Source organism: Adiantum capillus-veneris, chromosome 7, assembly GCF_014529385.1.
Source record: "Adiantum capillus-veneris isolate H3 chromosome 7, ASM1452938v2, whole genome shotgun sequence".
NCBI lineage: Eukaryota > Viridiplantae > Streptophyta > Polypodiopsida > Polypodiales > Pteridaceae > Adiantum > Adiantum capillus-veneris.
In genome coordinates this window covers 9,328,826-9,343,951 of record NC_140937.1, presented here as the reverse complement: position 1 = coordinate 9,343,951, position 15,126 = coordinate 9,328,826, and positions in this window count along the sequence as shown.

The window sequence follows — 15,126 nt, the reverse complement described above, 5'->3', positions numbered from 1 at the left end:
CTTGTTTTGGGGGCCACTCATATCGTTTTGAGCACAGAGGAGAGATTCTGGGATCTGCAATGGGCCGGAGTTTGTACACACACTTGGGAACACATGAATACACCTAAATCTGCATTTGGTAACCATGTGGTGATTGAAGAAAAATTTTCAAATTTTGACATCACTAGGAGGCTCAAAGGTGATTTTACCCTAGAAAGCGTGTCAAAGTACAAAAGTTTTCAGAAAACGATCTAAGTGCTAAAAAAGGATCTAAGTGTTTGAAACGATTCCACTTTGCACACTTCATCTGGAGTGACCTCAGAGGGGCCAACTTCTTGCACTTGGGCCAATAGTTCTTTGATAAACACTTCCACATGCTACTCTTTTTTCCATTGATTTGTCTATCTTGCTTTATCATAGAGATTTTGTAGGATTTTGTCTTGTATTTTGATTTTGCTTCATGATCATGCTCTCAGATGCCTTCGCCCTTGTCCTTAGGGATAAATTTTGCTTCCTCCCTCTTTCTCTTGAGCTTTGACTACTTCCAAGTCCAATTCTCTGTTGTATTTAGACATAGCTTTGTAATGTAGTGAGCAATGTTGTATTGGGAGCAGATTCCAACCTATCTATCACTGAGTATTTTGATTTGGCTTTTGACCCATTAGAGGATTTATCTTTGTCATCATAGGTAGATGGAGAGTGCACACTTGCTCCCCTCTAAGGAGGCCTTTTTCTCTTATTGCTCCACGGGCAATTGTAGCTTGCTCTTGGGGTGGCATCTCCCCTTCTTCTAATTCCTCATCCTCTAATCTACTTGCTATTTAGTAGGTTCCCTTGATGGTTGCTCTATATACATTTTGTGTGCATCTACTATTGGATAAGTTTTTGCCTTTTTGCTCCAATTAAAAGATGAGGAGCTCATGCCTTTCCCTTTTGAGAGAGGCTCTCAAAAGCCTTCTTTAGTAATTCACCACATTGTTGATGCAATGGATTTTCTTTTAGGCCTTGATTGAGTTGGGATTATATGGATGATGAAATGAAGATTAATATGATTATTCTCATCACATGGTATGGTGTTATTGTTTGACCTCAAATAATGTGAAGTCGTCCACAAACATCCACTTGAAGAATTGCAAGTAGGGTTCAAAAGTTGTCGATGCAGCTCTCTAAAAAAGTGGCTCGAGCACTTTGAGACCGAATTTCATTAATTTTGAAATGAATGCATCCCATTCAGTGAGATGAACGTTGTTTTTCCCTATCTTCTAGAGTAAGTTTGATCTAGTTGTAAGCTGAAAACCCATCCAAGAAGGAATACATTTCATGCCCTACAACATCATCTTGTAGAGCATCGGTGTATGGTATCAAGTACTGATCAGATATGGTTATTGCATTCAATTTTTTGTATCCGCAAGGCTTACAACTTCTTCTTCTTTTTTGCCACAATAACAATTGGTGACAACCATGTCGCCTTATCGACCTGTGATGAACTCCACCCTTAAAAGCTTACCAATTTCCTCTTTTTCTTTGACATTATAATTTGGGTTCATGCAATAACATTTCTACCAAATAGTCTTAGCATTCTCAGTTAGATGAAGGCTTCAAGCCCTTCATGTTGGTATATGTCTAGGCGAAGACATCTTTACCACCTTGGTCTCTGCCACGCTGGGTCTCGGCAACGAGACTTGCATTGTGGACTTGGATGCACCTAGTTGATGTGTGTAGTCTTGGTTCCACCCTTGATGAAAATACTGCTACACCATCTGAGGAGTAAAATATTGTTGCTTTGGCACACTTGGGTGCTGAGTGATGGCATAAATTAATAGTTGTTGAGGTTGCATCATTGGTGCCTTAGGGCTTGTAACTAACATAAAGGTCACCACTTGGCCCCACGCTCTACATAATGTAAAGTAGATACGCTAAGGAGTTATTGTGAAACCACCAAAATGCATCATTTGGCCCAAAGGCAAAAATTGCTTCCAAATTTTTATAGCGTACTCCATATAGATCCTATGGACTTAATGCCATAGGGTGGCCCAAGTATAAAGTACCCTACAATCCTAAGACTATAGATTTCTTTCTATCTATAAATAAAACTCCTTAAGGACATAAGACCATAAAAGGCATATTTTAAGCTCCCATAGAGTCTTCAAGTTACCTACAAAGTTTACCCTATGAGCCTTAGGGCACAATGTAAAAATGTGTTTTTCTTCAAGAAACCTATTACCAACACCTTGCAGTCAAAGATAACCATGTGGCCATAAGGCCTTATAGGGTGGCCCTAAATTTTCTACAACCTATACTACAATGGCATCCTTGGTCTTATTAAATGTATTATCAGATATTAGATTTGTATTTGGATACTCTCTAATTTTGTTTTGAAAGTGTGACCAAAAAATTCCATCCGAGTTGTAGGTGCTTCCAAAGCTAATAATAGGTGCTCTTTATTGTGATTGACAAAGTTTCACCTTAGATCATTGATACAAAGGATTTTCAAGCTATTGAACCTTTTGAGAAAGAGTCTATGGATCTCCAGAACAACTAGAGAGTTTTGAAAGAAGTTGACCAAAATCTACAAGTTCCTGAAGGTCAACCATTGCAACCATTGGAGATGATTTTGAAGAGTGATTCTTGTTACCATATACATGCGATAGTGATGTGTGTGAACACACTTAGGACCACAGGGGCATTTTTTCCCTCTTTAGGAGGTTTCCCCCCCCGTGCATTGTATATACTCCCATCATTCTAGGGCTATCAATCTTTCCATTGCACACTAAGTAATACACTCTCTGTTGTGTGCCTTGAGCTTCCTTTGTCTTCTCCAGCCTGTGTGTGTTTCCTTGCAACCCTAATTCCAACAACTAGTATCAGAGCGGGTTGGGTCCTCCTGGCCTTAGTCACCAGCAGCTCCATCACACTTCTGCTCACTTTCTCCAATTTCAGGCGAGCGTTCGCAGGTCGACAAATTTTTTGGGAAAGCTTAAAGAGCTTAGTCTGCTCAGATTTTTGATTCGAGCTCATTTCTGCCTCCATTTTCCACTACAAGCAGTATGCATACACTATTTTGTCATTTTGTGCGAAATTTTTGTTAGTGCTGTTTCGGCATAACAGGTCCCTTATGGTCTTCTACGGTTTGTGTTATATAGCACGTGTTGTTCCCGCTCTCCTTCTCCTCTTTTTGGGCAGTTGTCACATCAAGTGTAAAATTTACCATGGTTGACAACAACATAGATGTGTTCAAGATGTTTGCTGTTGAGGACAGATTGGATGGAAACAATTATCTTATGTGGTGTTATATGATGCAACATGTTCTTGTGTCGAAGGGAGTTTGGATCATTGTGCAAGGCATTGATGTACGTCATGGTTATGAGGATACAAGCAATGTTGAAGATGTTGCAGGTCTTGCTGCTAGGATTGTTTTTGTTAGAGTTTTTTTGCCTACAGCTGAGCAAGCTCGTTGGGATGTAAAAGATGCACATGCTCATACATTGATTGTGTTGTCCGTGAAGCGCACTATTACTCCCCACATTCATTCAACAAAATCTACCAAACAGGCTTGGGATATTCTGGCTGGTCTTTATGCAAGTCGCAATGAGGCTAAAATTGCATTGATGTGTAAAGAGCTGGAATCGAAGATTATACATGAGGAAGATGATATGGACACTTTCCTTCATGGTGTCAAGGATATCAATGAGAAACTTATTTCTGCAGGTGAAGTCATTTTAGACAGTTCCCTTGTGAAGACTGTTCTTGATGCCTTGCCAGATTCTTACCAGACATTTGCTAGTACTTGGAGACTTATGACCCAAGGAAATCCTAAAGTTGTCAAGTTTGATGCATTACGCACATTGTTGTTGCAAGAGTCACTTTCCAAAAAAAAAAAAGGACTAGACAGTGTGCAGTTGAACAAGCTTTTATTGCTGCTCAAAGAAAGGGTGGTAACAACAATGCAGCCACTTCTTATGGTTCTTTTGCGAGTGGAAAATCACATGTTCCTCATGCTTCTTCTGACAGCAATTTTTCTGGAAATTCTATTGATAAGGGAAAAAAGAAGATGCGTTGCCATTATTGTAAAGCTAATGATCACTTGATCAAGCAGTGTCCTAAGTTGAAGGCCAAAGAATCTAAGAAGAAAGAGGGTGGTTCCACTGTCAATGCTGGTTCCACTACAAATCCAGTTATTGTTGAGTCTTCTATGAAAGGAGACTGTGATGATGATGTTGATGCAGAATGGGCTTTTAGTGAAGATTGTACCTATAATCTTGATGTCCATGATGCATGCATGTCAGTTGTTGTAGATTAACATGATGGTATTTTGACAGTGGTGCTACAAAGCACATTACGTGACATCGTGATTTGTTCACCTCTCTTGAGTCTGTCCCTCATGGGAATTTAGTCACTTGTGCCAACAATGCCTCTTATCCGATTCAGAGAGTTGGAAAGATTGTGCTTACTGCTACAAACGGTAGTTCTTTCACACTTGTTGATGCACTTTATGTACCTAGGATCAAGAAGAATCTGTTGTCTGTATCTGCACTTGCTAGACTTGGTCTTGTAGTCAAATTTGTGGATGAAAGATGTACAGTACATGATCTCAGTTTTGGTGATAAAATTGTCGCATCTGGCATTTTATACAGTGGGATGTATAAGCTCACTTTGTATGACAAGTGTGAGTAGAATTTTGCAAATGCAGTTGTGGATTCTAAGGCTATTTCGGATGCAAAACTTTGGCATGCACATTTTGGGCATCTGAATTTTGTCAGTTTGCTGTGTTTGTAGAAATCTGATATGGTTTTTTCTTTGCCGCCTCTTGAAGCATGTGTCAAACATGTTTGTGAAGGATGTATTTTGGGTAAGATGCAGCGTTCAAAGTTTCCAAAGGATGGTTCTTTTAGGGCCACAAACACAGCGCATAAAATTCGATGATAAGGCTGTCAAATTTATTTTTGTTGGCTATAGTGTTGAAAGCAAAGGTTATAGGTTGTATCATCCACAAACAAAGTATATTTTGGTTTCACGGGATGTTGTCTTTGTGGAAGATGCTGTTCAGCCCTTGCTGTTATGTACTAGAGACAGTAATGTAAGCTCAGAGAACATTTATGACACTTTGTTGCCTCTTTTCAATGATGGAAGTTTGAATGTAAATTCCAATGAGGAAAATGTACGGTCTGTGGGGGCTTCTAAAAACTTTACAGATCAGCCTATTATTGATGCAAATGTACATGATGTACTTGATGAGGAAAGGGCTGAAAATGAGAAGGCTAGAGGTATGCCAAAATGGTTGGTGCACACTGTGCGTGACAGTAAATTGGATGCACCTTTGTCTAGCCGCACTCGTTCAGGCTCTCACCATGCATCTTATGCATCAAATTGTTATGCTTTGGCTGTGTCTAGCCTACATGATGTTGAGGAACCTCTATCTTTTGATGAAGCATAGAATTCAAAAAATTGGATGGATGTCATGCAATCTAAATATGATGCACTTATAGAAAATGACACATGGACTTTATGTGATTTGCCTCTTGGCAAAAAAGCCATTGGTATGAAGTGGGTTTACAAGTTGAAAGGCAAGCCGGATGGTGAGATTGATCGCTATAAGGCTCGACTTGTTGCAAAGGGTTATGCACAACAAAAAGACATAGATTATAAAGAAACTTTTGCTCCCTTTTATTGCTACTGTGCATTTTCTATGTGCATTGGCAGCTCATTTTGGTTGGGATGTACATCAATCAGACATTGTTACTACTTTCTTGAATGGTGACAAATTTGAGGAAGTTTATGTAACGCAGCCTCTTGCTTTTGTCAAGAAAGAACGAGAGGATAAGGTGTGAAAATGTAGCAAAGCTTTGTATGGTTTGAAGTAGTCTCCTCGTGCTTGGTATGAGAAGGCTGACACTCATTTGGTCAAACGAGGCTTTTGTAACAGTCCAACAGAAAAAAGCACATTGTACGTAAAGCGTGAGGGTAATGTACTTTTCATTGTGGTTCTTTATGTGGATGATTTGCTGATCACACTGGACCAAATGAGAGACATATTGTCGAATGTAAGGCTGATTTGAATGCTACTTTCAAGATGAAAGATTTGGGACTGTTGCAACATTACTTGGGTATACAATAAGCATTGTGATGGTGGTATTGCCTTGTGTCAGAAAAGTTACATAGAGACATTGCTATGTAAGTTTGGACTTGAGGATTGCGAACCTATTGTCACCCTGTTAGCAACAAGCTAACTCAGATACCATTTTTCGGAGCTCTCATTGTAAAAACACTTATTATTTTGATAAAGCGAGAATATTGTAACTCCTATTTTTTGGATAAACTTTGTAATAGATGAGCCGGGGCTACAAGCTTTTAGATTGTATCAACCTGTCCGTACCCATCTTTAGTTAGAGCTCCCAGATTTTTAGTTTTGACCACCAAAAACCTTGGCGAAGGTATAAAAGCCAATTTTTGTAAGTTAGTTTCAAGTTTTGGATAATGAAATACACACCGTGAGCTAATGGCGCTCACTTTTCTCCTTCTCGTGCTTCCTACTCCCCCCCCCCGGTTGTCACATTGCAGTCGCGTTTGTTGCACTACAACCGCCGTAGGTAAGAGCTCTACGCATTGACGTAAGCATTTCACAGTATTTTGTAGCTTTTGGCGTCGCCGATCCGCGGTCTAATTTTATCACAAGTAGGAATTTACACTTCCAAATCAAAAACTAAGCATAGGCGGGATATTGGGGCATCATTGCTAAGCATTTAGGTGCATTTTGGGTAAAAAATGATAAGGTAAAAAATCCATTGCTGTTAATAATTGCGATTTTTGCACTTGACCTAAAGTGGGATTTGAGAGCATAAGCATGTGTGCTTAGGTATTATAAACTTGTCCTAGAAGTCTCGTTAGGTTTGGATGTCATTTGATGCTGTAACGGATGTGATTTATTTGCCGATGAGCGATTGGCTTTTGGTGATTTCAGTCACTTGAGTGTAGCTTGAGTTAGATGCGAATTGTTTGTTGTTTTCCAAGAGATTGACAACCTCTTGTAGCCTCTATGCACTAGTCGAGTCAGCTTCGTCCCATGGTGTTAAAGAATATGATGTTAAAGAATATGTCCATTGTGCTATGGGTGGCTGGACACTGACTATACTATGTTGTAAATATACTTTGGATAATAGTTCAAAAGAGAAGAAGAGAAGAGCAGCTCGTTGAATGGCTGCTACAGGTAATGATTGTGTGTGTGTGTCTCTATGTGTGTTGGTGTGTGTGTGTGTAGTCTTCTTTCCTACCTTCTCCATCACCTGCGCACTCTACAAAGTGGTATCAGAGCTCAGTTTAAGGAGCTACAGTCAATACACAGGTTTCCGCAGCTCTAGAAAACAGCAAAAAAGAGAGGTTTTTTGGTCATAACTCTCTCACCCGAACTCAGAATACAGTGATCCAGGAGTCTATCTTTATGTTTTTGGGCGTTCCGGACGCATTGGCATACTCAGATTTGCCAAAATCTGCAATTTTCTGCAGCAAACAGCCAGCTCACACAAGCATAGGAGATGTCCAGTTTTGCACTCGACAGTAGATTTACAGGTTACACGTGAAGAATTCAGCATTTACACATGTTTTGGAGAGCGACATAGAGCTTTTGCATCATGATATTGTGTTATCAAAGATTATGTTTGGTTGTTATGGGTCCGTTATGGACAACCGCCTATGTAAGAAAGGTTGTGGGAAGAAGTTGAGGCGGTTATATTGTCAGATTGAGTACTTTGTGGTTATGTATGGATATGCGGTCAATGTATTTTGGAAAACTGCAGCCTTTGTGAAGGTCGAGTGAGGTTTTTTGAAGCCTTGCCTTGGGAGCTTTGGTACCTTGGCAAGGTGGATTAGGTATTGGAGCGAATCCCCGACTAGCCCCGCGAAAGACCTCATATGTCGTTTACGACTATGGGAAGAAGGTGGATGTATGGATATGTGGTACAGGACAGCGTATGGATTGCATTTGCATACAGGTCCATGTGGACATTGTTTTAGAGTATTTATGCATAGTACTGAATCAGTCTGTAGCAAAGTGAGTCAGTGGATTTTCCCATGGCAGTGAGAGATTTTCTGTCAGTGTTTATGAGCACTTTGGTTGATATAGTCACTTGAGATATTGTCCAAATACAAACGAAACTCTGCCGAAATTTTATCAAAATCCTTTGAAAGAAATTGAGAGAGTGAAGATGGCAGAAAGTTCAACTCAAGTCACACAGATTGTTGGAGAGAAGCTGACCAGAGAGAACTACAACATATGGTCTTACAGGATGGAGAACTTTATCATGGGCAAAGGTTTATGGGATTATGTTACAGGTGAACAAGAGTGTCCCGAGGTTGGTTTGGAACCAAATAGAGAGAATGTTGAAGCACATGAAACATGGCAAGCAGGAGTAGAAGCTTACAAGAAGTGGATCGAGAATTCAAGGAAAGTGATGCATTGGATTTCCCTATGCATTAGTGACTTCTTTATACCACATGTGAAGAAGGCTCAATCTCCAAAGGAAGCATGGGAGATACTAGCAAGAATGAACAGCTCCAATACAGAACCACGAAAAGTTTACTTGAAGCAAAGGTTACATTGTGTATGGCGAGGAAATAGATCCATATCAGATTATGTGACAGAGATAAAGCAAATACAGGAAGATCTTGCGAGCATTAATGTTGAAGTTCCAGATGATGAATTAGTTTCAGTGACATTGAATGGTTTGGGACCGGAATACAAGTCATTGGATACATCTATATCTGTTCGAGGACACATGCCTGATTTTGAAGAGTTAGTAAACCTTTGTTTGCAAGAAGAGGTGAAGTTAGGCAAGTTAGGTCCTTCTACATCAAATAACAATTCCAGAGATCAGGTTTTTTACTCTAGAGGTCGTGGAAACAATAGAGGTGGAAGAGGAAACTATGGTCGTGGAAACAATGTTGGAAGAGGTCAATGGCAAAATCAACAAAGTCAAAGTTACAAGGATTATAGCCAAAGAGGCAGGGGGAGAGCCCGAACTCGTGGACATGGAGGTGGACGATTTGTACATCCTCAAAGAGATGGATATTGTAACAGATGCGGCATTTATGGTCACTTTGAAAGAGAATGTTACACAAGTCTAAATCAAAACCGTGATCGTGGTGGAAGAGCCCGAGGTTATGGCAGACATGGAGGAAACTTTGCTGGATACAATCCTCATGATCAAAATATATATGACAATAGATCGAGTGGACATTTATTTCCTATGGAGCATGTTGTTGGAAGCATGGTGGAGCCACATCATACAAATGATTGGTATTTAGATAGTGGTGCCATAAATCATATGACATATCATGGTGAATGGTTTAACAGAAAAGAGAAGTTAGAAGAGGATGAGTTTGTCGCTACAGGTGATGATACTATGCATCGGATTACGCATGTTGGTTCAGTTCCATTGCTAGAAAAAGATGGGACATACAACACATTGGGAGATGTTCTATATGTGCCTTCAATCACAAAGAATTTAGCATCAGTTGGACAAATGACAGATCAAGGGTTGCAAGTCCGTTTTAATCGTTATGGCTGCTTCATAGAGGAGTTTCACAAAGGCAGACCAGGCAAGATATTGGCACGTGGAAGAAAGAAAGGTCGCTTGTTCTCATTGGAAGCTGGAGATCCATGTTTACACAATGGTATGTATGCAAACAAATCAGTCACTCAAGATGATTGGGCAGAGTTATGGCATAAGAGGATTGGTCATGTCAATTTTAGAAGACTAAAGCATATGCAATCAAATCAAATTGTACGTGGATTACCAAAGTTTGGCAGATTGAATTTTGATCATGTTTGTGAAGCTTGTCAATTTGGAAAGCAATCTCGTTTACCATTTCCAAAGAGGTGGAGAATTAGCCAAAGTCCTTTGGAAATTGTTCATTCAGATATTTGGAGACCTTGTGATCATGCTACACCAAATGGTTGTCGATATTTGGAGACCTTGTGATCATGCTACACCAAATGGTTGTCGATATTTTATCACATTTACGGATGATTACAGTAGAATGACATGGGTTTACTTTCTAAAGGCAAAGTCAGAGGCATTTGAGGTATTTTTGGAGTTCAAAGTTATGGTTGAGAAAGAGAATGGTTGTCAAATTAAATGCCTACGTACAGATGGAGGGGGAGAGTACATGTCACACAGTTTTGATGATTACTTACGTGAACAAGGCATAAGAAGACAAATTACTTGCAGATACACACCACAACAAAATGGAGTTGCTGAGAGAAAGAATAGAGTCATAGCAGAGATTTCAAGAGCCATGATGAATGAGATGAATATGCCATTAACATATTGGGCTGAAGCAGTTCATACAACAATACACATTATGAATCGAACACTAACAGCTGCCATTCATGAAATTTCACCTTATGAGAGACTTTATGGGATCAAGCCAACAGTTTCCTACATGAAAGTTTTTGGATGTGTTTGCTATGTTCATGTGCCAAATGAAGCAAGAAAGAAGATGGAGCCAAAGGCAGTGAAGTGTATATTCTTGGGCTACCCAGTTGAAAAGAAAGGTTACAAGTGCTATGATCCTACCACAAGACAAGTTTATGTCAGTAGAGATATCAGATTTTGTGAGCATGAACCATGGTATAAACCAAAGCCAGCGATGATAGAAGATGAGTATGAAGAGCAAGAGAATGTGCGTCATGTTGTTGATAAGCCAGGAACATCAACAAGAACTATTTCATGTTGGAATTAGGGTTGCAGAGAAACACACACAGCTTGGAGAAGACGAAGGAAGCTCAAGGCACACAATAGAGAGTGTGTTGCTTAGTGTGCAATGGAAAGATAGATAGCCCTAGAGTGATGGGCGTATATACAATGCACGGGGGAAAAACCTCCTAACGAGGGAAAAAATGCCCCGGCGGTTTTGTGGGAGTAAGCCCAAAGCTTTGCGGAAAGCTTCAAGCTTCTCACGAGACAATGCCTTTGTGAAAAGATCTGCAAGGTTGTCCTGTGTTGGCACATAAGCCAAGCTGATCTCTCCTACTGAGAGCCTCTCCCTGACATAGTGGTAATGCACCTCAATGTGCTTTGTGCGAGCATGAAAAACTGGGTTCCTCGCAACTGCCAATGCGCTCTGACTGTCAGTGTAGATAGTGTTGGCAGTGTCCTGTCCAACACCCAAGTCAGCCATAAGGCGTCTGAGCCATACACACTCAACCGTAGCTGTGAAGACTGCCTTGTACTCAGCCTCACAACTCGAAGTGGCCACAATAGGTTGCTTCTTGCTCAACCATGATATACATGAACTGCCAAGCATGAAACAAAAACCACTTGTGGACACTCGCGTGTCAAAACAACCAGCCCAATCTGAGTCCAAAAAAGCATGTAAGTTTGGCGGCAATGATCCCCCCTTGGGATAAAACAAGCCAAGATGTAAAGTGCCACTAAGGTAGCGGAAAATCCTCTTGACAGCCTGCCAATGCTTAGACCCTGGGCTATGCATAAATCTGCTGACCTGCGAGACTGCAAACTAAATATCTGGCCTCGTGTTGCATACATAAATGAGGAAGCCAACAGCAGTTTGGTAAAGAGTGACATCAGCAGGATCGCCAGCATCATGTAGACTCAACTTCAAACCTGTTTCCATGGGAGTGGCAATAGGTTTGCAATCCTCAAGTCCAAACTTACATAGCAATGTCTCTATGTAACTTTTCTGACACAAGGAAATACCACCATCACACTGCTTAAACTGTATACCCAAGTAATGATGCAACAGCCCCAAATCTTTCATCTTGAAAGTAGCATTCAAATCAGCCTTAAATTCAGCAATATGTCTCTCATTTGGTCCAGTGATCAGCAAATCATCAACATAAAGAACCACAATGAGAAATACATCATCCTCACGCTTTACATACAATGTGCTTTCTGTTGGACTGTTACGAAAGCCTCGTTTAACCAAATGAGTGTCAGCTTTCTCATACCAAGCACGAGGAGATTGCTTCAACCCATACAAAGCCTTCTTACATTTGCACACTTTGTCCTCTTGTCCTTTTATGACAAAACCGCGAGGCTGCGTTACATAAACTTCCTCAAATATGTCACCATTCAAGAAAGCAGTAACAATGTCTGATTGATGTACATCCCAACCAAAATGAGCTGCCAATGCACATAGAAAACGCACAGTAGTCATACGACAAGTGGGAGCAAAAGTCTCTTCATAATCTATGCCTTTTTGTTGTGCATAACCCTTTGCAACAAGTCGAGCCTTATGGCGATCGATCTCACCATCCGGCTTGCGTTTCAACTTGTAAACCCACTTCGTACCAATGGCCTTTTTGCCAGGAGGCAAATCACATAAAGTCCATGTGTCATTCTCTATAAGTGCATCATATTCTGATTTCATGGCAGCAATCCAATTTTCTGAATTCTGCGCTTCATCAAAAGACAGAGGCTCCTCAACATCATGTAAACTAGACACAGCCAAAGCATAACAATCTGATGCATAAGATGCATGGCGAGAGCCTGAACGAGTACGACTAGATAAAGGTGCATCCAATTTACTGTCACACAAAGTGTGCACCAGCCATTTTGGCATACCTCTAGCCTGCTCATTTTCAGCCCTTTCCTCATCAAGTACATCATGTACATCTGCATCAGTAATAGGCTGTTCTAAAACATTTTCAGAAACCCCCATAGGCTATACATTTGCCTCATTGGAACTTACATTCGTATTTCCACCACTGAAAAGAGGCAACAAAGTGTCATAAATGTCCTGTGAGCTTACATTACTGTCTCTAGTACATGACAGCAAGGGTTGAACAGAATCTTCCACAAACACTACATCCCGTGAAACCAGAATACGTTTTGTTTGCGGATGATACAACCTGTAACCTTTGCTTTCAGCACTATAACCAACAAAAATACATTTGACAGCCTTATCATCCAATTTTCTGCGCTGCACTTGTGGCACCAAAGCATATGCCAAATAGCCAAAAACACGCATGTGCTCAATAGAAGGTTTTCTATCATGCCATGCTTCATATGGAGTAATAGACTGCAAAGCTTTCGTAGGACACCTGTTAAGTACATAAGTGGCACACATGATGGCCTCAAGCCAAAAAGAATGCGGCAAAGCTTGACTTTTGACCATACATCGTGCCATTTCCGTTAGTGACCTGTTTTTCCTCTCAGCAACACCATTTTGCTGAGGTGTATAAGGCACTGTACATTGGTGTTTTATCCCACGACTAGCCAGAAATGCATTAAATTCATGAGACATATACTCCCCCCCTCGATCGGAACGGAGGGTGCCCATAGTACATTTTGAGACATTTTCAGCCATAGCCAAAAATTGTTTGAAGCACATAAAAACTTCGGACTTCGCTTTAAGCGGAAATACCCATGCATGCCTGGAGTAATCATCAATGAAAGTCACGAAGTACAGGTAATTGCCCAAGGACGGAGTTTGCATGGGCCCACAAACATCACTATGCACAAGCTGCAACCTGCATGTGGCCCTAACTGAACCATCCTTTGGAAACTTAGAACGCTGCATTTTACCCAGAATACAGCCTTCACAAACATGTTTGACAGGTGCTTCAAGAGGTGGCAAAGAAGCAACCATATCAGATTTCTACAAATGCAGCAAACTGGCAAAATTCAGATGACCAAAACGTGCATGCCAAAGTTTTGCATCTGAAATAGCCCTTGAATCTGCAACAGCATTTGCAAAATTTTGTCGACACTTGTCATACAAAGTGAGCTTATACAGCCCACGACACAAAAGCCCAGATGCAACAATTTCATCACCAAAACTGAGATCATGAACTGTACATCTGTCATCCACAAATTTGACTACAAGTCCAAGTCTAGCAAGTGCGGATACAGACAAGAGATTCTTCTTGATCCTAGGTACATAAAGTGCATCAACAAGTGTGAAGGAACTGCCATTAGCAGCAGTGAGCACAATCTTTCCAACTCCCTGAACTAGATAAGAGGCGTTGTTGGCACAAGTGACTGAATTCCCATGAGGGACAGACTCGAGAGAGGTAAACAATTCACGATGTGAGGTAATGTGCTTTGTAGCACCACTGTCGAAATACCACACATGTGAATCTGCAGCAACTGACAAGCATGCATCATGGACAGCAGGATTGTAAGTGCACTCTGCGCTAAAAGCCCATTCTGCATCAACATCAGCATCACAATCTCCTTTCACAGAAGACTCAACAATGGCTGCATTTGTAGTGGAACCAGCATTTGCAGTGGAACCACCCTCTTTCTTCTTAGCCTCTTTGGCCTTCAACTTAGGACACGACTTGATCAAGTGATCATTGGCTTTACAATAATGGCAACGCATCTTCTTTTTGCCCTTATCACCAGAATTGCCAGACGAAGTGCTGCCAGCAGAAGCATTAGGAACAGAATTTTTGCCACTCGCAGCAGAACCATAAGAAGTGGCTGCATTACTGTTACCACCCTTTCTTTGAGAAGCAATAAAAGCCTGTTCAACTGCACGCTGCCTAGTCCTGTTTTTTCTAGAAAGTGACTCTTGCAACAGCAATGTGCATAATGCATCAAACTTGACAACTTCAGGATTTCCTTGGGTCATCAGTCTCCAAGTACTAGCAAAAGTCTGGTAGGAATCTGGTAAGGCATCAAGAACAGTCTGCACAAGGGAACTGTCCGAAATGACTTCACCTGCAGAAATGAGTTGCTCATTGATATCCTTGACACTAGCAAGGAAAGTGTCCATATCATCTTCCTCATGCATAATCTTCGACTCTAGCTCTTTACGCAGCAAAGCAATTTTAGCCTCATTGCGGCTTGCATAAAGACCTGCTAGAATATCCCAAGCCTGTTTTGTAGATTTTGCTGAACGGATGTGAGGAATAATGGTGCGCTTCACAGACAACGCAATCAATGCATGAGCCTGCGCATCCTTAACATCCCAACGAGCTTGTTCTGCCGTAGGCAAAACAACTCTAACAACTGCAATCCTTGCAGCAAGACCTGCAACATCGCCTACATCTTTAGAACCAGAAGGTACATCAATGCCCTGCACAATGTTCCAGACACCTTTTGACACAAGAACATGTTGCATCATATAAGCCCACATAGGGTAGTTGTCCCCATCCAACCTGTCCTCAGCAGCAAACATCTT